This window comes from Alligator mississippiensis, chromosome 1, assembly GCF_030867095.1.
Source record: "Alligator mississippiensis isolate rAllMis1 chromosome 1, rAllMis1, whole genome shotgun sequence".
In the NCBI taxonomy this organism is placed as follows: domain Eukaryota; kingdom Metazoa; phylum Chordata; order Crocodylia; family Alligatoridae; genus Alligator; species Alligator mississippiensis.
This window is the reverse complement of record NC_081824.1, coordinates 147132974-147156002: the sequence shown is the minus strand read 5'-3', so window position 1 is coordinate 147156002 and position 23029 is coordinate 147132974. Positions and strand designations below refer to the sequence as shown.

Genomic DNA, 23029 nt, shown 5'->3' with positions numbered 1-23029 from the left:
TCTCCATTAGTGATCAGTGAAATGGAATAAATGATGTGCCACATGGCATTACACTGAAAATGGTGAAAAAACTTAGGAGAAAGGAGAAATAATAAAATGAATTTAGAAATCTTAGAATTATAAGCAGAAAAAAGCACAGTTGAGCTATACTTCTGAAAACAAGCTAAAGCAGTGTGTAGGTAAATAAATTCAAATTCAAATATGTAGTGCAAGTGAAACATGGAATGTGGAAATATTGGAAGAGAGCAGTATGGGTGAAAGTGAACCAGAATTTAAGCATGAGTTCACAATGTGCTAGAGTAGGAAAAGTCCATTAGTTCTGGGCCCGACAGATATCTAAGATAGCTATTAGATTCTCTCTCCATTCAGCTTCAGTTAGAATACTGTATCCATTTATAGGCACCTTGTTATCAGAAATATATTGTTAAACTGGGTCAGTTCAGAATCTCAGAAATGATCAGAGGAATCTAGGAATTGAATCAGAAGGAGAAAAAAAGCTTAATAGTTGAAAATATATAACTTAGAGATGAGTATGAACAAAGGAATATAGGAAATTGCCATACTGAATCAGATTGTGGTCAGTCTAATCCAGTATCCTGTCTCCAGAGGTGGTTTACTGCAACAAGTGATTCACAAAGTCTCCCATTAACGTCATTGGGCACTGGATTGACCCCAAAGATCCTTTATAAAAGCTTCAATGTTTTCCTCAGGCCTCTGACCCTTTGGTAAAAGCATGCCAATTTGTCAAATGCTTTTTATTTAGGAATGAAATGTCTATCCGATTTTTTTAAAATGATGTCATAGTCAAGCTGATCTCATTCCTCAGTGAAGGCAAGTCATTTTCATCCTTACTCCACATTGCATCAATTAATGATCTAATGTATGCTTTCCCACTGTCTTTGTTAAGCTCTCCTGCTGCTTGAATCTGATAAAATGGTTTCTTGAATCAAACCACTGTATGGACCTATCAAAGAAGGAGCCAGATCTTGAACTGGTGTGAACCTGACTAGTTCTAGGCAGTGGGGCTACCCTTGTTTTCAGGGGCTGCAATACTTGTGGCAGTACTTAGCTTGTGGCAATACTTATCTTACTGTTTATTTACACTGGTTAAAAGTGAGTCAGAGTCTGACACCTCATATGAAAATAGCAAAAAATTGGAGATTTGCCTTCTTCCAACACTGAAGGGGGGAATTTATCAAAATAATGAACAGAGAAGTATCTCTAACCCTATACATAGGTGCAGCAATATCCTTTGAAGGGTGCTGTGATGTGGGAGGAGATAAGCGCAAGGGGATAAGCAGATAAACATAGGCTCAGGCTCAGTCCCTTCCTGGCCATGTCCCTGATCCCACTGCCTAGCTCCTCTGCAAGGAGATATGCACAGTAATAAATTAGTAATAAATAAGTTTTTAAAATGGGGTGCTGATCAATTCATAAAAGTTATAGAGGGGTGCCTTGCATGTACTAAGGTACAGTTTAAGTCAATGTGTTAATCATGACATAAATGGCAAGGATGCTACAAGTGCATCTGACTTAAGGTACCATAACATTGCAAACAGGACATAAAAATGTTCTACGTATTATGTAGAACATTTGTAGATGTAGAACATGTGGAACATTTTTATGGCTGGTTTGCATGACACCTTGAATTGCACATGTAGCGGGTCTAGGTCATGACTGGCAGTCAGCTGATATTTGGTCTCAGCCACAGACCTTCAAGAACCTGGCTTTCAACTTCCCCATACAAGGGGAGTAGGGGATCATGATCTCAGGTCCCCCTGCACTGGCAAGTAGAAATGGCATGATTGGGATCTAATCTCGATCCCCAGATCACATCCCCTGCCATGCACGTGTGGCATGGAAGGAAGTGAGATTGTTAGGATCAGGGATCAGACTTTGTGGTGCCTTTAAATGAATATGTGCCAGGGGCCTTGAACTACACTACATCTCCACTTAACAACAGTGCTCCCACTGAGAACGTCCCTGTGCTTCTCTTACCTGGCATCTGGCTACAGAGCCAAAGAAACAGTGCATGTATACAGCCGGAAAAAGTCAGAATTTTACTCTAACAACAAAGAGGAAAATTTCCTGTGGAACATGTGAGTATAATAGCATTTGTGAGAGAAAACAGTAAAAAGGGGAAATATAGTCTGAAAGCCAGGAAAAACTTCTTGACAGTATCATGATGTGGAACTTTCTCCTAAGGTAAAACCCCTATTAACTTGGGTATTTAAAATTAGACTGAGCCAGACAATACACTGTGGGGAATAATTGTGCACCGGCAGAAGGTGGATGACCTAACTGGCATTTTCCATCTCTTACTTTTCTAACATCTGTGCTTCTGTGATGGTGGCGATATAATTGTAAAATTCTCAGCTGTTCTATTAGAGTTCTTGGGATCTACCTGAATCTTGGGAATATTAAAAGAGCTTGAGAGGGAGATTTATAGAGCAAAGGTGTCTGAAGGGGTGAGATGAAGTAACAAAGTAAATTAAAAAGGGAGTTATGTAGATGCATTCTAGAGGATTGTTGTTTACGTTGCATTTAGGGTATGTGAACTCTTACTTAGTGGAACTGAAAGACAGAGGAACACTTTATCATATTAAACATTACTATGTGCAGAGAACAAGGTTAGCCTGTACTTTCTCTTTCTGCTGTCTCCAGGAACTAGTGACACTACTTGTGCATGTAAAATCAAGCATATGGATTTCCTCAGTGATAACATTGTGGCATCCTCCTACGTAAGAGCTGTCGAACTTGGACTCCGGACGGTCCCACCCATGGCCAACTCCCTTGATTAATGAGTTATTTTCAGAGAGGCATTTGCTGTAACTAACCCAGGCTGCTAAAAAATAAAGTTGCAGTCTAATTCTACAGCTTCTGTTTGAAGTGATTTTCTAAAGGCTTCATAAAAGAGCAGGCACACAGACATTAATGGTGTTGTAAACACACTAATGGTGTTGCAAATAGATGACAATATGTACTCTTTGCCTGCCAGCTTCACATGCACTAAGGAGCTCTGATCATTATCCTCCCATCATGTTACTGCAATCCAAAAGGAAAAAGCATTGCTGAGGTGGCTTGAAGTCCTGGAGCCATAACCAGGTCACTTCCTTTCTGGCAGCTCATAAAAGTGCCACAGGAAGTCTGTAACCTACACTGACGCTAAGTCATAAAGAAAATCGTGGGAGTGGGAGAGAAAGGAAAATTGAAATTAAAAAGAAAAAAACCTACAGATTAAAGACTGATGTAATCATTTCAAACAGGAAAAGAAAATAGTCACCTGCACATGTAACACTAAATTGCTCGTTTTCTTCCACATTTTGGCAGCCTCTGTGTCCTTTTGCTTCTGCTGCCTTTTGAAATCTCTAGGATTAGGGCCAGATCCTCTGCTCTGTGAAGTCCATGACAAATTCTCATTGACTTTCATGTGAGCAAGACTGAGTCAAAAGCTGGAAATGTTTTATTGGAAATCCTGCTGTACTCAAGTGCTGGGTAAGCAGAATTGTTTCTGGCAGCTGTATGTTTCTGCAATCACCGTGAACATGGGTGGGGTTTCATTTCTCTTTTCCCTTTTCCACTCTACATAAGGTACATAAAACTGCTATACTGGAATAGAGCAATGTTCGTATAGTCTGGTATCCTGCCTCTGACTGTATTTTGTACTGGATGCTTCAAAGGAAGCTGACGCCCTCCTCTGTGTCTCAGATGGTACATATGGTCAATTGTGCAATACTCTACAAGTCTAGTGGAGGGATTTCTGTGTGAACTTAGCTGGTGATCAGCTTATGGCCTGCAATGTGAAGATTGATAGCTCTCGTACTGTCTGTCCTATGTAGCAGATACTTTTCCTATCTGTTCAAATCTTTAATTTGAATTTTAATAGATGATGTTAGGTTTCTTTGTTGATGTCAGCCTTTTGTGAGAGACAGCTTCCAAGCTACAGGAAATACTCAGTGTTCTCCAGAGTCTCACTATAACTCTGAAGTACCGGAGCTGGGGACTGTTCATTAGGAGCTTATTAATGGAGGACCTTAGTCTTCTGAATTTTAAGCGTGGGTACCATTTTCTTGTATGCCCTGGTAAAGACACTGATGACTGCCTGAAGATTTGCTTCTGAATGAGCACTGAGGTGACTGAGGTTTTCAAATAACTTATCTAACTAACGACAAAAATGTCTAAAGCAAACATAGGCATGCTGCTGCTATGATACAGCCTGATTCTTCCCTCAGTTTTAATCTGGTTCCACTGGGTGTATGAAAGAGACTGCAAACCACAATTAGCACCTCAGTGCAGATCAACTGCTAGGCTGTGCTGCAACTTTGAGCTTTGTGCTGAATCTTCATCCTCTGTAGTACAAGGGGGCAATAGTTTGATGTCAGGGACAGGGGACAGAGAGAGAGAGAGAGAGAGAGAGAGAGTGCACGGGTGAAATAATTACATCTTTTAAGTAATGAAAAACACTCAGATCCTGTCATGCTGTAGCTAGCTAGTGGAATAGATAAATGCATCTAGAGTCCCTGATACATAATGGAGATCTAATGTGGTTTGTGGTACATGGGGCCTCACCCGTGGCAGGATTTCTACAGGTTAATTTTCTATTAGCACAATAACATAGGAACATAGGCTTAGGCCTGGAATATTGCCTGTGTCATTGGGTCACTGGCAATCATTTACCCAAGAAGTTCCTTAAATCACCACTTTGAACCCTCATACACAGCTCAAGGATCCTATACAATGCCATAAGAAAAAGCAGGGGTGAGGAAGACACTGCCAATGTCCTGACACTGCAACACAGGGACGTGGTTCATTAATACATACTCAGAATATAGCATGTTATTCAAGGCTCCATGAGTGATTTATTGAAGGGTGAGTCTTTAAAAAGTCTTTGAAAAGTAAAGGAAAAGAATAAAGGGAGGAAAGCAATGCTAAATGCAAACAACTTGTTTGCATCCAGACTGGATCCTACCCCCACTGAAGTCAATAAAAGGATTCCTTTTTGCCCCTTTGGAGCTGAGGCAGGCCCTGTTTGTATGATGTCCTCTAGTTCCTCCCATAAAACAAACTTAAAGATAACAGTTACTGACATGCTTTTTAGAGGAGTGGTAAAGGACTGAAAAGGAAATAAACTGACCTACAACTTGGATGTGGTTCTTCCAAGTCATGGTTGAAGCACTGTGAAGAAGCGTTTACTACTGTTTCACATGCTATACCTGTTCAGTGCTTAACTAGTGGCCTTCCATAGTTTCATAGTTGTTACAGACTGGAAGGGACCTTACAGATCATCAGGTCCAGCCCTCCTGCATTTGGACAGGAGAGACTGCTGGGATCAGATGGCCCCAGCAAAATGGGCATCAAGACACTTTTTGAAGATCACCAGGGTGGGTGACTGTACCACCTCTGGGGGGAGCCTGTTCCAAACCCTCGGTACTTGACTTATAAAGAAGTTTTTCCTTATGTCTAGCCTCCTTTTAGTGTTTTCAGTTTGGCGCCTTTCTCTGGGCCTCTATTTCACTTTAAGACAAATATTGTGTTGTACAATATAGATCTCATAGATTCCAATATGATTGTCATCTATGCTTTTCAGTTTTAAAACAAAACAGGCATCATCTTTTATTTTCTTTACTTTTCAATGTAAGGATTTTTTCCCCCATAAATAGCTATATAAAACAAAACTGGATATCTAGCAAGTTGGACTGAACCCTTAGAAGTTTATCATTTACTAGAAGCAGGTTACACATTGTAAAGTGATAGAACCTAGGCTCATGTTAACTTTTAACCAGAAGCTAACTCTACTACAGCAGTGTTCAGAGATTGGACTTGCATTTGGTCAGCTAGTGTATTAACTTTCTGAATTCCATTGTTTCTTGGGTCCAGAATGTGAGCCCTTTGGAGAAGGATGGTATCTTCTCTTATGGAATATGCAGGACCAAGATGAATAGTGCTATTTTGTGTTTAAAGTTTTGCATCAATGTAACATGCAGTAGAAACTTGCCAGGTCTTAACCTTCCATTAAGAATAGATGAACTAATCTGACAAATTAAGTACCAGCCAAGCCAAACTTAATGAGAAGCTTTTCAGTTCGAGTTTTTTCAAATGTGAAGTGGCTTGCATGATTCTGGAGGGCTTACTGGTGATCTTGTGAGATAGCTCGTCCTCATGTAAATTCCAGTGCAATCACACGGATTCCAAATCCTAGATGTTCAAAGAGTTCAATAAAGCCCTTAGGCAACCGACATTTGGGACCTTATCTGTGGTGATTATAAACCTTCACATTCCTGAGATTTGCACATCAATCAAAAATTTATGCACCACCATACTTTTTATCACATCTGTTTCTCTAACTGGTACATACTCTGAAGAGGACTTCTGTTTTATTGGACATGGATTGTGCGCACTGCTTTTATTAAACTGGTGGGCTTTCATCAGGCCACTCTCCTATTCCCTTTTACCTTTTAATATATGCAAAGCTTATCTTTTCTTCATATGTACTCCTATCTGTCTGTCACTCTATCAGCCATATCAGGTAAATGTGATTTAGTAGAAATAGAGAAGTATTAGCAGCACCTTTATACAGGGCACTGGCATGACTCCAGCTGAAATGCTATGTGTAGTTTTGGCCACCCATGTTCAAAACAAATCAATTCAAATGGGAACAGGTCCAGAGAAGAGCTGCTAGGCTGAGCAGGCAGCATGGAGAGCTTAACATACAGAAGGAAACTAGAAGACCTTGGCTTGTTTAATCAAAGACTAAGAGGGTGTATGATTGCTCTGTGTAAATACATCAGGGGGTGAACTCCTGGGGTTAAGAGAGTTATTTTAGCTAAAAAGCAATGATGGAACAAGAAGAAGTGTTTATAAACCTGTTAATTAATTTAAGTTGGAAATTAGATGAAGGTGCTTACTTATTAGAGCAGTGAGGTTCTGTAATAGCCTTGCAATAGAATTAGTGGGGGCAAAAAAACCCAAGAAGTTTTAAGATGGAATTCAATCAGTTCATAAAAGCGATTAACTGGCATAGTATTTAAGAGAGCAGAAGGTTGGATATGATAATCCAGGATGTCCCCTCCAGTCCTATGTTCCAATGTGTTACCACCATAGTGTTTAAGAACTGCATATAATTGCCTGTTTTCCTGCTGATCTGTCTATCTATCTAGGTTTTTGTATGTCCCCCATATGAAGGCTTATATGAAGGTCTCCTGTAAGTAAGGACTGGCTTTGCTACACTGAGGTCTTTTTAGTCCTTTTCTGTCATCATGACAAAAAACATACAGGGCCCATTTTCGGAGAGGAGTGGAATTTTTATATCTACCTGAGAAGGAGAGGAGGAGTCCAATAGCTAGGGGACTGGACTGAGGCATCTAATCAGTCATGTGTCTCAGTTTCACACCTGGAAAATGAACATAACATTTCTCTACTGTCTTTGTGTTAAAAAAGTCTGCTAATACTTGTAAGTGGAACTGAAATTCCCTTTCCTAGCAAAGTACAATATAACAACATTTGTTTTCATACCAGGACAAGTCAAAAAGTCAAAATACCCACATTTCCAACAAGTAAAAAGCCCAGAAAAAAATTCAATTTGGAAATGGCAGAATATCATGGCTTGGGTTGATATGAAACCACATCTGTGGGACATTATAGAACTTATCATTTGGGTGCCAAGTGCTCCTATTCTCTTCTCTAGTTTCTCCGTAGAAGCCTGTGTAAATGGACAGGATTTGGTTACCCGGGAGTTTTGTCTTGGCTAAGTTATAGATTCATAGATTCATAGATGTTAGGGTCAGAAGGGACCTCAATAGATCATCGAGTCCGACCCCCTGCATAGGCAGGAAAGAGTGCTGGGTCTAGATGACCCCAGCTAGATACTCATCTAACCTCCTCTTGAAGACCCCCAGGGTAGGGGAGAGCACCACCTCCCTTGGGAGCCCGTTCCAGACCTTGGCCACTCGAACTGTGAAGAAGTTCTTCCTAATGTCCAATCTAAATCTGCTCTCTGCTAGCTTGTGGCCATTGTTTCTTGTAACCCCCGGGGGCGCCTTGGTGAATAAATACTCACCAATTCCCTTCTGTGCCCCCGTGATGAACTTAAAGGCAGCCACAAGGTCGCCTCTCAACCTTCTCTTGCGGAGGCTGAAAAGGTCCAGTTTCTCTAGTCTCTCCTCGTAGGGCTTGGTCTGCAGGCCCTTGACCATACGAGTTGCCCTTCTCTGGACCCTCTCCAGGTTATCTGCATCCTTCTTGAAGTGTGGCGCCCAGAATTGCACGCAGTACTCCAACTGCGGTCTGACCAGCGCCCAATAGAGGGGAAGTATCACCTCCTTGGACCTATTCGTCATGCATCTGCTGATGCACGATAAAGTGCCATTGGCTTTTCTGATGGCTTCGTCACACTGCAGACTCATGTTCATCTTGGAGTCCACTAGGACTCCAAGATCCCTTTCCACCTCTGTGCCACCCAGCAGGTCATTCCCTAGGCTGTAGGTGTGCTGGACATTTTTCCTCCCTAGGTGCAACACTTTGCATTTCTCCTTGTTGAACTGCATCCTGTTGTTTTCTGCCCACTTGTCCAACCTATCCAGGTCTGCCTGCAGCTGTTCCCTGCCCTCCGGCATGTCCACTTCTCCCCATAGCTTTGTGTCATCTGCAAACTTGGACAGAGTACATTTCACTCCCTCGTCCAAGTCACTGATGAAGACATTAAAGAGTATCGGTCCAAGGACCGAGCCCTGCGGGACCCCACTGCCCACACCCTTCCAGGTCGAGACCGACCCATCCACCACGACTCTCTGGGTGTGACCCTCTAGCCAATTCGCCACCCACCGGACTGTGTAGTCATCCACATCACAGCCTCTTAACTTGTTCACCAGTATGGGGTGGGATACCGTATCGAAGGCCTTCCTGAAGTCTAAGTATACGACATCCACCCCTCCTCCTGTGTCCAGGCGTTTCGTAACCTGGTCATAGAAAGAGACTAGATTGGTCAGGCACGATCTGCCCGCCACAGACCCGTGCTGGTTTCCCCTCAGCATAATTTGCCCTGCCGGGCTCTCACAAATGTGAGCCTTGATAATTTTTTCAAAGACTTTACCAAGGATGGAGGTGAGACTGACCGGCCTATAGTTGCCCGGGTCCTCCTTCCTCCCCTTTTTGAAAATGGGGACCACGTTAGCCCTTTTCCAGTCCTCCGGGACTTGGCCCGTGCGCCATGAGCATTTGAATATTCCCGCCAGTGGCTCTGCAATGATGTCGGCCAGTGCCTTCAGCACCCTCGGATGGAGCTCATCCGGGCCTGCCGACTTAAAGGCATCCAGTTCTTCCAAGTGACTCTGCACCACCTCAGGGTCTACGTATGGAAGTCTGGTGCCTTGCTGCTGCCTCTCTACAACCCCAGTGAGAGACTTGTCGTGCCCCTCACTTAGGAACACTGAGGCAAAGAACTCATTGAGGAGTTCAGCCTTGTCCCCCCTGTCTGTCACCAATTGTTTCTGCCCATTTAGCAGGGGTCCTATTCCTCCCTGGGCCTTCCTTTTACTCCCTATATATCTAAAAAACAATTTCTTGTTGTCTTTTATTTGGGTTGCCATCCTCAGCTCCATGGTAGCTTTGGCCCGCCTAACTGCCTCCCTACAAGCACGAGCAGAGGAGGTATAGTCATCTTTAGTGATCTCACCTTGTTTCCACTTTTATGTGCTCCCCTTTTGGCCCTTAGGCTGCCCTGGATTTCTCTGGTCAGCCATGGAAGCCTCCTGGCCCCTTTCCCTCTTTTGCCTCGCTCGGGGATTGTCTTGCTTTGTGCCCGAAGGATCGTTTCCTTAAGGCACAGCCACCCTTCTTGGGCTCCCATCCCTTCAAAACTCCTACTCTGCAGTGCGTCCTTGACTAATCGCCTAAGTGCATTGAGATCAGCTTTCCTAAAGTCTAGCACTTTCACCCTACTAGTTACCTTACCCACTCGCCGTCTTATGTTGAATTCTATTATTAGGTGATCACTGTCTCCCAAATGGCTACCGATCTGGAGGTCCCCTATCATGTCATCCCCTGTTGCCAATACCAGATCCAGTATGGCATTCCCCCTAGTGGGACCATGCACCTCCTGTGTCAGGTGGAGGTCCTGTACACAGGTTAGAAACCTGCGTGAGGGATGGGACCTTGCTGTCTGCGTCTCCCAGCAGATGTCCGGGTAGTTTAGGTCCCCCATGACTACCGTCTCTTTAGCTTTTATGGTCTCCGAGAGTTGCCTCAGGAGCCCCGCATCTATTTCTTCCCCTTGGTGTGGGGGTCTGTAGCAGACCCCTACCACCAAATCCCTTTCTCCTTGCTCCCCATGTAGCCTAACCCACAATCCTTCTACTTCCTCAACCTTGGATTCTGTCTTGATGAGGGTTGATGTATATTGCTCACTGACATAAAGTGCAACCCCCCCCCCCTTCTTCCCCGACCTGTCCTTTATGTACAAAGGTTCCCTGCACTTTAAGAAATGTTTAGGTTTGAATAAATCAGTTCGTTTGCAGCAGAAACACCTGTCTTAAGCAACTGACCAAAAGTCCAGCAAAAGCCTGCTAGCAATGAGATGTGTGACTTTAATGAAAAATGGAACAGAATTGCATACATTCACTTTCATTTTCATGGAAATCCTCCAGAAAAAGGGGCTGTTACCATACAACATAGAAACCATAGTAAGAGGCTTTGAAATTCTCCAAACCTGATGGCAAGGGAGGAAGTACCAACTTCCAACCAGCCTTTATCACCATGAAAATCTGCTGCTTCTGCTCAAAAATGTTTCAGCAACATAATTTAATATATTTATAGTGTGTATCCAGAAACTGAGCATGCTCCTGGGTATGTGGCTCCTGGCTCATTCATACCCTAGGAAAGGTGAAGACCAAATAATTGGTTCAGCTGCAATGCACTATAGTTAAATCTATCTTTTAAACTGATGCTTTCTAATTGGTGCCAGCTGGTCCACATTTCTCTGCTTCAATCAGATGAAATTCCCCTTGATGAAGATTTGTAGCCAGGATAAAGGAGGACCAGGGCAAACTCATGCTTGGATCTTACTATCTTTCTCTTATTATCTTTCATTTATACCTTGCTTTTCACTATAGTGGCCAAGTCATTTAAAATAACTAGTGAGCATATCTGCTCAAAGTTTCAGTAAAAACTGAACTAAAATATGCATGAAGTTAAAAAAATCTGTTAAATTCCCTTTTCTCTCTTCTCTCCATTCTGTTTAATTTTTGTGTTTGTTTTTAAACTTCTGGGTTTTCATTTGGACCAAGAATCAAAATATAAAGCAGAAAAATGCAGTTCTCAACTTCACCAGAAAGAAGAGTTGCTGGAAGTCTTGCCAAGAAGCATAAAGTCATGTGATTTCAGCACAATTTTGTGGATTCACAGATATTTGAGTCACTTGACCTTTTGGCACTTTGTATAAATGGAACTGCTGAAACTTTCAAGGTTCGTCCATCACCAGTTTGTTTTTTCTTCAAGTAATGGTAAAAACAAGACAGAGCCATGAAAACAATTGCTGCAGAAACAGGGCTGGGAAAAATGGCATTCTGCAAAAGACCTAAAAAATCCCCCTGCCACCCCCCACTTTTTTTTTTTTTTTTGTGGAGAAACCCAACCTGCCAAGTTAGGCTTGTTCTGTTTCAACAGAATGAGCTTGTTTGTCCTTGATTTATCTCTACAGGGGTCTCTATGTTATAAGCAATTTATTTTGACCATAAACTATCCAAAAGGAAGCTCCATTCCATTAAGTTCACTTGCTCTTGTTGATTCATTTGAACAAAGTCAGAATTCAATGGCTTTTTTTAAATCTGTCTTATACACTGACACTTTTCAGTGTCCAGGGCTTTCCTAATTTTCCCTTCTCCCAGCATCACTATTCATTTTGGCAAAACGGGGGGAGGGGATGCTCCCTCCCCCTATTTTGGAGCATAGTCACTGATTCCATGGGTGCTCTGGGGCTCAAGCACCCACTGAAAAATAAGAGTGCTTAACACCCATGAGCCACAGCGGTGGTGGTTACAGATATTAAAAAACAAGCAAACCGTGCTTTATCGGAAGATTTAGCTAAAGCTGTTTCAATCAGCTGTTCGATAAAAGCACCAAAAAAAGCCCCACTAAAGCATCTGATCTTTAAAGATGCTGCAGAACTTGGTTGAGGAAACGTGCTGGCTCTTCTGGGCACGTGTGAGGCTCAGGATGGAAACATGCTGAGTTTAAAGCACTGTTTTGAGGTTTTGGGGGGGGGGGGTTGTCTGCAAGCACCCAGTGGCAAAAACTAAAGTTGGTACCTATGAACAAAAGGGTAGCCTAAATAAAAGAAAGCCATAGAAGACATTCTCATTCTCACCCCCTGCTACATAACACTTGTTTGCTTTTGTTAATAATAATAATAATAATGATAACAGGAAGAATAATAATTTAAATAAAGGACTAATCTCCTCCCAGATTTAGCCATGCTTTCCAGTTCTGTAGTTGTACTGCCCAGCTAAATACAAGAAGCAAAGGTTTGTTGGTGATATTTTTTTACTGGACCCCCTGTACAGCTGGGGAGCCATTGCACAAGATTTTAGGCACAAGTGATCTTTCTCAGATTTGAAGAAGGGCACTTGTGCCTGAAAGCTTGTTTAACATTTCTTCCAGCTATGCAGTTGGTCCAGTAAAAGACACGGAAAGGAACCCTTACTTCCCATATATTCCTTGGGTGAGCACAGCTACAACAACACTCCAACCTTGCCTAGCTAAAGGCATTTCAAAGTAAGTGATACCTCATGAAGTCTTCAGGCAATAAATCATGCCCTCCTGCCCTTGTTTCATTTAAAAGCGAAGGGTGCTGAGTTTTATTAGGCCCCCTCTTGTCATCACAGTCTGTGATTTGCGGTCCCAGGGCCAGACTTCTCTTTCCTTTTTTCTCCCAACTGCCACGGTATCTGATTACATTAGTCGGAGAGATGTGTGAGGTCACAGCCCTGGTCACCGTCGCCAACTTCCTGTTTCCTGCAAGCTCCATACGTGGGAATATTTTTACTTTCTTTTTTTCTTCTGGAAAGGTTGTTGGGGACCTCACCCAGCCAAAGGCGATCACAGAAAGATGCTCAATCTATGAGGGGGCCTGCACTTATGAGCCAGGAGAGGGAGAAAGCTGAAAGGGGAGGGAGAGACTGAAATTATAGCCTTGTGACTGGAAAATGCATTTCATACTGTAGCACCATTTGTGACAACTTTTCAAATGAATCATCAGCACTGCCACAATGTACTGCTGTTACATGGAGCTTCATGCAGTTGGGCATGCAGGTAGTAATTGTTCCAACTGGTGTTCCAGGAGCTACCAGTTAATAAACCTTAAGCAAAATATACCAAAAAAAACACAGAACACCAATGGATCTTTTGGGAACACTGTCCACCTCTACACATGCGCTTAACTGCAGAGTAGAGCTGTGGAGTAAAGCATCAGTGTCTACACGTGGAAAGGTGTTAGGCTGCGGTAAACTAATTAACACAGCAGTAAGAAAGCACTGATGGAGACAGCACTATCTTCCACCGGGGCTAATTTACTTTGATTAAATGCATATGTCGATGCTGGCCACAGATGTAAATTGTACCCTGTCAGTCCAGCCAGCCAGGGGCCAGACTCCTGACTGTTGCCTAGTCACATGGCTCCACACTTCCACTATGTGCCCAAACCAGCCCCTTCGCCACCCAATGCCACTACCTGGAGCCTAGGGCTGACCCCATTGTCCCTACTGCCAGCCCAGGTCTGCTTCACCCCAGTTCAAATTGCTGCTGTCTCAGGAGCACATGTAGGGCACTTGTACATGTTCATGGGTTTCTTTAGACTCTGCTCCCGGGAGTACTTTACTCTGACTCAAACTGCTCTGTAGTTTATTGCTTTGCATTGATTGCACATGTAGATGCACCTACCAGGTAGAATGGAGGAGAATGGCACAAAATACACTTCTGTATATAAGCTTATAATGTAAATAAAGCACAGCTGACTGGTAGATGGTGCTCAGAACATGTTTGCCTGCAGAGACACAAATTAATATTAAGGTTGTCAATCTTCAATAGCTGTCAGTCTTAACTGCATGCAGGGCCAGACTCTCAGTGGATGTAAATAAACATAGTGTAACTCTTAACTTCCAAGGGAGTTCAATTGATTTGCACCCACGGAAGACCTGGCTCAGAGAAGAAACCAATTCTACGCTGCAGGGATAATGGACTAGGTAGCTCAGTGGACCTTTTTCATCTTTTGCTCCCTGATAATATTGGTGAATAACATAAATTTCTCCAGGACCGGTTAGAAGATTTGAAATCTTAGAAGAGTTTGCCCCCCAGTGACTTATCCAGCAGGTTATGAATTACAATCTCAGTAGCAAGATCATTAACAGTATCATTCCAGCCTTGGTATCTGAAAACAAAGACAGGTCCCCTCAGGGGAGTAGGAGAGTTAAACGATTTTCTTTCTTCTATATCTCCTGGACTAATCCTTCATGAAATGCTTGTCTTCAGTGCTAACATAGCCCACAGCCTGAGCTTAAAAACAGGTCAGCTTTATCAGGCCTTGCATTTTAGTTCACTCTTCTCTATGGAATCTGTAACAGGAAGGGATTTTCTTTCTTATCTGGGAACAGAACCTAAAATTGCTTTTCTTCCAGGCTTCTGGTCTGGTTCAATGGTATTTGCCATGAAGAAAAAGAAAAAAAAAAAAAAAAGAAAATGTAATGTGTGAAAAGAGATGCACATGGATGTTGGGAAGATCAAGAAGATGATTCTAACAGCAGCCATAGTGAAGGGAAAAGGAGAGAAAATTCACCTGAAATTATTTTTGTAGAATTATTAGCAGAGCCAAAACTGTGGAGGGGAAGGGGGGAGAAGGGGGGGGGGGGGGCTTACTTCTCCCCTAATCAAGAATCTGAGAGAAAGTAAAATGTAAGTGGTTTGAAAAGGTGTCTTTGCCAACTTGTGATTTTATCATCTCTCAATATTTTGTGTTTTTTTCTTAAAGTTCCAATTCCTGGGGCTGTACCATTATGTAAGAACCTCCGGCTTCATGTTTTTAAATACCTTGCCCTTATCCTGATAGGAAAAAAACTTGAAAACCCTAAAGACTCAACTAGAAGAAAAGAAACTTGAGCCAAACAAAGCACATATGTACTCCACCTATGTGATATTGAGGGGCCTGACTCATGATTTTTGTGTAGTTGGGGTTGGCAATACTATAAGCATTCAGCACAGGCCTACTTTTGCTCCCACTGAGAACTCCCATTGACTTCAATGGGAAAAGAAGTAAATGATAAATACTTAGAAAAAAACCCTTCACAAGATGCTTGTTTTCTGCCATGAGAACTGTTAACCTAAGAAATAGGGAAGTGACTACCATGGCATCTCCTCATCTGTGCCATGACTGAATTGTTTTTAGAGCACCTCTCTATGCTTGCAAGCAGTTTCTGACATGGTTACATTGGGTACAGCTTGAGGGGGAGGGAATAGGCAGGGCATGTTTTCACAGTGGTCTTCCCTAGCATGCTTGAATGTAGTGTAGAGAAGCCCTAAAAGTTTCTCTCTGGATGCAGACACACAGAACAACTCAACTGGTCCAAAACGTCACTGACTGGAAACCATTTCGCAGTGGTATGAAGTGCTGTGGCTCCAACATCAGGAGATGGGAGTGAGCACCCAGTTCATCATGCTTTGCAGTAGGTGAGTGGGGATCAGGGGGAGTACTTGCACCCATGCTTTAGGAGGTCCAGGGAGTGGATGACCTGTATATGGGGGCATTGTTCTTTTTATGCTTTCCCTTAGTTCCTAAACATAAGCTCAATAAACTTCAATAGTCTGCAAGTCAGCAAAGTCTGAAGTGTGTTCCTCTGACTTGCAGGGAGGGTTGAGGGTGGGGGGGAGGGGAGTTATACTCTTTGGATCTATGCTTTTTGGTTCCCAGGGGTTGGGGGGTGAGGTATGGTGGTGGGCTGAGGTCAAGTAGGGTGTGAGAGCACAGCTGGTTGTCAAAAAAAATAGTTTTTATTGAATATGAAGTGTGGGAGAGTTAATTGATAAAAAGTGCCAACAAAAGGAAAAAGGGGGGCAGTACAATTCTGGCTACATACCAGAGAAGCCAGTTGCATCAGTGCATGTGGGGGGTAGGGGGTGAAGAGCGATGCTGTGTGGAATGCCTGGAGGACTAATCAGACCCTTGTCACAGAATGCTTGTGTCCACATACAACCCTGAAGTAGTCCACAGTAAACCTATTCAAAATAGTACTTGATTTTCCAGGTACCCTTTTGAACCATTTTAGGTGAATTTAAATGGGTTTAACAGGCTTGTGTACCTGTCTGCTTCAATTTTAAACTGCATTTAAATAATTTTAAGTGTTATGCCTGTCCATGCCCCCTGTATCTGGGTTCCATTAAAGCCAATATAGGTGTGACATGAGAATAAAGATGGGAAGGAGTTTGGAGTTCAAGTAGAGGAAATGGTTGCTTATACTGAAGGGTTTTGATTAAAAATCCCATGACTGCTATTCTAAAAAAATCTAAGCCTAATTTTCTGCTTCAGGAAGGTGGACTCCACCATAATTGGCTCGAGCAGTTTCCGCCCAAGTCGGAGATCTCCGGGGAGGACCTCATTTAGGGGGACTCCGCATCCATCTCATGGAGAACTCTGAGCCACGTGGTAGAGCCTAACAAACTCTACGCGTGTCTCGGAGCTGACCGGTGGTTTGATCAGCTACCAAGACTCTCTCCCCGTTGCCACATGATCCCTCGATGTACCCTACCCTGCCCGCTCGTCGAGAGTCACCTTTCGGACTCTCGTTTCGGTTGTTCCACGAAGCCTAGCAAACTCCAAGAGTGTGTATCCAGAGCTCTGTTCGTGTTTGTTTTGTGGAGCCTAGCAAACTCCACGTGTGTCTTTTTGTAACTGCAACTCAAGAAAGTTTTCCTGCCTGCACCGCGACCACCTATGGTGTAAGTAAAACAATCTTTAATCAACCTCTACACGTCAGTGCCTAATTCTAGTTCGCCGTGCCAACCTTTTCCCTGGCCCATGTGCCCGGGCTGCTGGCCACAGCCCCTCGGCCCCGACAGTCCCCACTTGGGGTCCAGTGGCAGAGCCTGTCCCAGCAGCAGGCAACTCCCAGGGGTATGGAACAATCTCCAACCTCCTGCTGCCCAGCTGACTGGGTGCATATTTGATCCTGGTCAGGCACCTGCACATGCCCTACTGCACAATAAGTAATCTTGAGTAAATTTGCTACTTGCATTTGCACATAGCAAATTTACTCACAATTGGAGCCAAGTACTGCACAGTAAGCATCTGCACATGTAGATGCGGATGGTTACTATGCAGTAATTAGCTCTACTGTGCAATAAAGCATTTCATGTAGATGCGTCCACTGTAAATCAAAAAGCAATAGAATTTGGTAAAAGCCTGGATGAAGATGGCAAAGGACAAAGGAAATTAAATCAAACTAATGGCAGGGGGGCAAGCTAGCTGCCAGAAGATAGTGGGAGTTATCAGTGATATAAGAGACAAGGGAAAAGTGATAGAGGAAAGAATAGTTCAGATTTGGCCTTATGAGTCTACATTGGCAATGCAGATCCCAGCTGAAAGGATGGAGTGACAGAAGTGGATAAACCAAGGCAGACAGGTACATTTTAAAATTATTCAGTATGGAGGTTGTAGCTGAAATGACAGGAGCGAGTGAAGTCACTCAGGGATAAAGACAAAGAGGGATGAGGCCGCAAGCTGTCAGTGAAACCAGAATAAGCAGTGCTGTAGCAAAGAAGTTTGGTGCCCAGGGTAAAGCCTGCAGCGGCAGCCCGCCCTTGCCCTGTGCACAGATCCGGGAAGTACATGTTTCTTCATGCTTGCCTGGGAGTGCATGCAGTGGTGGGAGCCGCCCTTCTTCCCCCATCCCTGCACCCCCCCCAAATTAGCCACTCACAGCTCCGTCCCACATCCTGCCCTGGCTGGGCAGCACCTCTTGGCACCCCTTCACTTCAGCACCCGGGGGGGGGGGGGGGGGTTGCCTTTGCTGTGGCACTGAGAAGAGGGCAGAAAAGGCAGGGCCAACTGAGAGTCAGCGTGACACCCAGGAGAACCCAAGGGGCAGGAGCTCAAAAGGGAAAAAAGATGAGATGTGGAACAAGTATCGAGATTGAACTCTTGTTGGAAAAGTGGGTTCATTCAAGCCAGCCTCTACCCTTCCAATCCACGTTCTATAGGGATAGGGAGGATTCAGGCACCATTCACGAGGACTGGGCAATCCAGCACCTGTCATAAGCAATACATTAACTAAATAATTATTCTAAAACAAACTGGGCTGGGAGTAAAATACAGTGAGAGATGTGGAAGCAGAACTGCTTGAGAAGCAGCGGGTTAGCAGTGCAACCAGGCCAAGGGGCAGAATAGCAGTCCCTGTCATGTAAGAGTGCAGGAGGACTAGTGAAGAGAGCAACTGAACTCCACCTGGAACAAAAGCAGGCACTCAGCAGGGATAGTCATATTTGCATGTAGTCCTGAATATCAAAACACAGAGGAGGCAGGTAGGACAAATAAACAAGAAAAAGACAAAGGGGGCCCTGTCTAACACGGGTCAGGCACAATGATGCTTAAAAAAATCATTAATGGATAGTGAAGCTTTATTCAAAGGTTTATCTTACAAACCTGCTCGCACATGATAAGTGGGTTGCATGTATCTAGACCAATTAAGTACAGTACAATACCTTGACTTTTCTGATAGGAGACCTATTCTTGGTCCTCTTTGATTTATGAAAGGCTGTTTCTGGGGAGAGCATGGAGCTGGTTAAAAGAAACAATGCACTGCTTGATTTACTCTCTTATCCCACATCAGTTTTCCCACTCCCTGCCGTAGATTTGGCAAGCTACTGTAACACACCATTGTTCGGGACACATTCATTTGCCCCTTTGCTTCAGAGTCCCCCACTTGCCCGCCTGATTGAACAATGAAATCTGCGACGGAGTTTTTAACTCTCATGGCAGCAAGAGAGTGAGCATGTCAGAAAACAGATGGAAGCAGGAATGCGGTGGAGGGGAGAATTTGGATGAATCAAGGAAGTTCAGAAAAGACCAGCAAAATGATTCAAAGAACACATTAGAAGTGTGGTATTTTCCTCTCCCTTTTCTGGTTGTTTTCCTGTAATGAATATCATTGGGAAGGGGGAGACAAGGTGTTTGCCAAGTCTACCCCTTGCTCTTCCTATCCAGTTACACTAAAGCCAGGAAAATAAAATACCTTGTCCCTGGAGGGATGGTCTAATGGGCATGTGGCTCTCCAACTGTGCACCTGACAGTCACTTCTACATTGTATTCTCTCACTATTTTGCATACTAGAATTACACATGGTTCTATTCATCACAATGTGGCTTGCCTGGGGTTCATTCACATCAGATCTCAGTATAAGAGACCAACACGTGTCAGCACTGTGCACACCTCCCTGCAATGCAACCACAAAGAAATGCAGGTGGGAGAGCCCAAAACTTCTGACTCTTTTAATAGGTCCATATCCTACTGTAGGGCAAAGCCATTAAACACTGTCTGGGGGCAAAACTGGATCGTTGGCTCGGATATATGAGACTCCTATGTCCTTTTGTAACCTGGAAAGCCCTTAATAGAAAGTACTTTCCCCTGCCACACTGGTGCCTGTGCCATTGGGAAATGACAGAAAATCATGGAATAATCTAATTAGCTTCCTAGCAGAGATGGGGCATGGCAGTTCACATTGACTGGGATAGGTCTTAGCTATACTGCAGTCTAAGTGTGACCACAGTGTTGCATAGACACCCCCAAGTTAGCATGAAAGCAGGAGGCTCAGGTGCTGCTGGCAATATAACTGCAGCTGCACAGAGTTCAGTGAAGGCTGCAAAATCCACTAGAGGAGTTAAATAAAGATTGGGATGGTTAGTCAACACTGAATGCCCAGCTGCTTCAGCAACACTGCTAGTGGGACCTGAGCTAGCTGACTGAAAGGTAACAAGAGCATGTCCATACCATGCTGCACTCACACCTTGACTGCAGTGTAGACAGGCAATAGGAGGATGGGTGGGGAGCAGAGCAAATGAGAACAGCAGATACATAAGGCTGGCATGTGTGCTGCTTTCCTTCCATACTTTTCCCCATGCCACCCAGAGAGCCAACATTTGCCCTCTGACATGCAGCACAGACCTCATTAACTCAAGTGGGAGCTGCAAGTGGCTGTCTCAGGGCAGGATTTGGCTCACAAAGCACTGTTCACTTCTCTGCAGCAATTTTTCTATACCTTGCCTGCACAGAGCATTTGAAGTAATTCTGATTTCCATGGCAGTCCCATGGGGAATGAGAGGAAGCCTCAAGGAAAGGCAGAAAATTGAAGATTTAATGACTTATTGATGCTCGCTCAACCCCCTGCTCACTGCTAAGATTAAAGGCTCGACCTGTTTCCTGTGTATCTCATGGCTGGATTTTTGTTTTGTTTTAACAGAGCAGTGCTGAGCCTGTAATACCCGCTACTCTGTCTTTGGTCAGGAAATTCACTGTAGGGAGTGAGAATTCATGAGTCAAATCACTCCATGGGCCAAAAGGGCTTTAGAGAAAACAAATGGAATCAGAACAGCTTTAAAAGTGGGCTTCAAAGTGATACACAACATGCTCAAATCTGCTTTACAGTTGCTTTAACAGTCCTGAATCATGAGCAAGTTCCAGATCTAAATTCTGTCCTCACACATGCAACTCCATTTAGTTCAATAGAGTCTCATGGGCTTGTGGGGAGAATTGGGGCCTAGAGTTTAAAATGACTCACAAATGTACTTCAATACAAATTAAGCAAGATCAATATATCCTTTAGGATTTTGTACATAATATTCTGTATTTTCCCTGCCACAAATAAGGATTATCATGAGAAGGGATATTTGAATCAGTTCATTTAATCTCAGTACCCCATCTCTCATCCCCTGCCGACCCTCCAAACAAAGACCAACCTCATCATATTCTGTGGAGCTGTGAACTGGACTGCTCTTAGATCTAGAGTAAGACAGATGAAAAGCACCCCAAACATATGAACTTCCATCAATCTGTGACACTTCATTCCTGCCCTATGAAGCTCTCTGAACCTTCTTAAGGATCATACCTTGTTAGCACTGAAATACTTCTCTTTGACCCCAGCTGATGCCAAATTCAAACTTTGCACTTCACAGGACACATGGTACGTCACCCCAGCACATGGGAAATTCAATTTCAGTGATTGTGTGGGCTACATAGAAAAAAATGCCAGGGGTTCTGTTGCATAGTGAAAACCTCTTCTGTAGTGTCTTCTCTTAAAAAGAAACAGCTGGAGGAGTAAAAGACAAGAGCGTCAGGTCACTCCCTTAGAGATTTGTGGACTTTCCAAACCAGGCCAGTGTTCCAAAATAGCATTAGGGACACCTGTTTTCTTGTTTTAACAAAATTTCTTCCTTAGTGTTAGAAGAACATTAGTTTTTCTGTGATTCTTTTCATTGTCACATGAGAGAATAAGCAGTTCACTAGAAGAACTGAATTAAAGTATCTGGCTAAGTATTCAAACAATAAGTACCATGTCCAACTTTTGTGACCAGCTGATTTAAAATGGGCCTGAACTTTGAAGTTTATGAGGTTCATCCATTGATAAGGGCAAATGCTTGAAGGGGTACTCCCAACACTGTTTGGTTTCTTTGTGATTGTATTAGATGTCTTTCTACCACATTCCCAGGCCTTGTATGAGATGGCTTCAACTGTTGCAGCAGGTACGCCAACCTTCATCTCAACCTCTGCCAAGTAAATGAAGGTCACATCTCTTTTAAGATAATTAGCTCTACAATGCACATATATTTTGAAACTCCAGCAGTGTGCTGCTCTGTGAAGTAAATTTTACACAGGAGGTTAGGCAAACCTTTTTTTCAGTTTCATTTTGAAGAGGCTTGTATCCCACTGAATTTAAATCTGAATTTCTCAAAGCAAACTAGTCACAGCAAAACTCAAACCAAGGCACTGTTATCCGAGGTATGGTCTTTCACTAGGCAAATCCAGGATTCTGTGAAATTTCATCCAAATCAGCCGGTGTTCTAAACCTCTGGAATGCTTGAGGGGCTTGTCCCAATCTGGGATTTGCATTGTAACCTGAAACTGGGAGTTATACCAGGCATCCCTGTAAAAGTGAGACAGAGGTTTAATTTTTAAACTAACAGAAAAACATACAACAGAGAGGCAGAAAGTCAATGGAATTACCCTAAGAATGACTTCTTCTCTGTAACTCTTTATGATTCCCTGTATGGGTGCAATGCACCCCCAAACACTTAAGCATGTATACAACCTAAAAAAAAAATATTGCTGGTGAAGCCATTCATTGCTGTAAATTACACACGGAGTAAAATCCTTTGCTGGATCAGGACTCAGCTGAGCATGACAGTATCTGAAATCTAACCATATAGCATCACTTTTAAAATACTTCAGAGCCTTCTAGCTGTACTCTGCATTGCCATTTTAAATTTCTACTTCCTCTCTTTTTTAATAGAGCATTTAAAAGATTTCCTAGTTCCATTTTCAAAAGTCTTAAGCCAGCTCATATTTCAACCAGAGAAATGTCAAGCAATGCAAAAACTCTTTATTCTTCCAACCAGCATAATCCCTCCTCCATTCTGGAGATATAATATCTCCAGTGACTTACAAGGTCACTCTGTTATCTTATCCACCCACATACAGTAGCATCTCCATATACATAGTAGCTATAAGCCAAATCCATTTTAACTTTTTTCTTAGAGAACAAAGGGTTTCTGTAGCTAGCTGTAAGCATGCAGGGCGTAGATTATCTACGTATGTGATGATATGATATTACATGAACATGTATATGTGTATGAGTATATGACTGTGAGCTGTACATGCATGTACACTCACATGTGCATGCACACACACACTCTTGGAAGAAAGGTTAGCTTCGCCATAAAAATCATTCAATTCCATGCCAGCTATTTAGGTGAGTGCTCACTCAGGCATTTCAAGCAGTGAGTA

The 23029-nt window shown here is 43.2% G+C and overlaps 2 long non-coding RNA genes across 2 annotated transcripts in view; one reads left to right on the top strand and one right to left on the bottom strand.

Moving 5' to 3' along the window:
* LOC109281212 (uncharacterized) overlaps window positions 1–12914 on the bottom strand; it is a 29546-nt gene extending 16632 nt beyond the window's left edge. Inside the window, exon 1 of the long non-coding RNA XR_009461611.1 lies at window positions 12777–12914. This is a non-coding gene — a long non-coding RNA (uncharacterized LOC109281212). The remainder of the gene's footprint in view (window positions 1–12776) is intronic.
* On the top strand, window positions 1972–16972 carry LOC109281213 (uncharacterized). Its single transcript, XR_002087784.2, has 3 exons — window positions 1972–2099; window positions 15582–15708; window positions 16565–16972. It is a non-coding gene; the product is annotated as an uncharacterized LOC109281213 (long non-coding RNA).
* Window positions 16973–23029: the final 6057 nt, after the last annotated feature.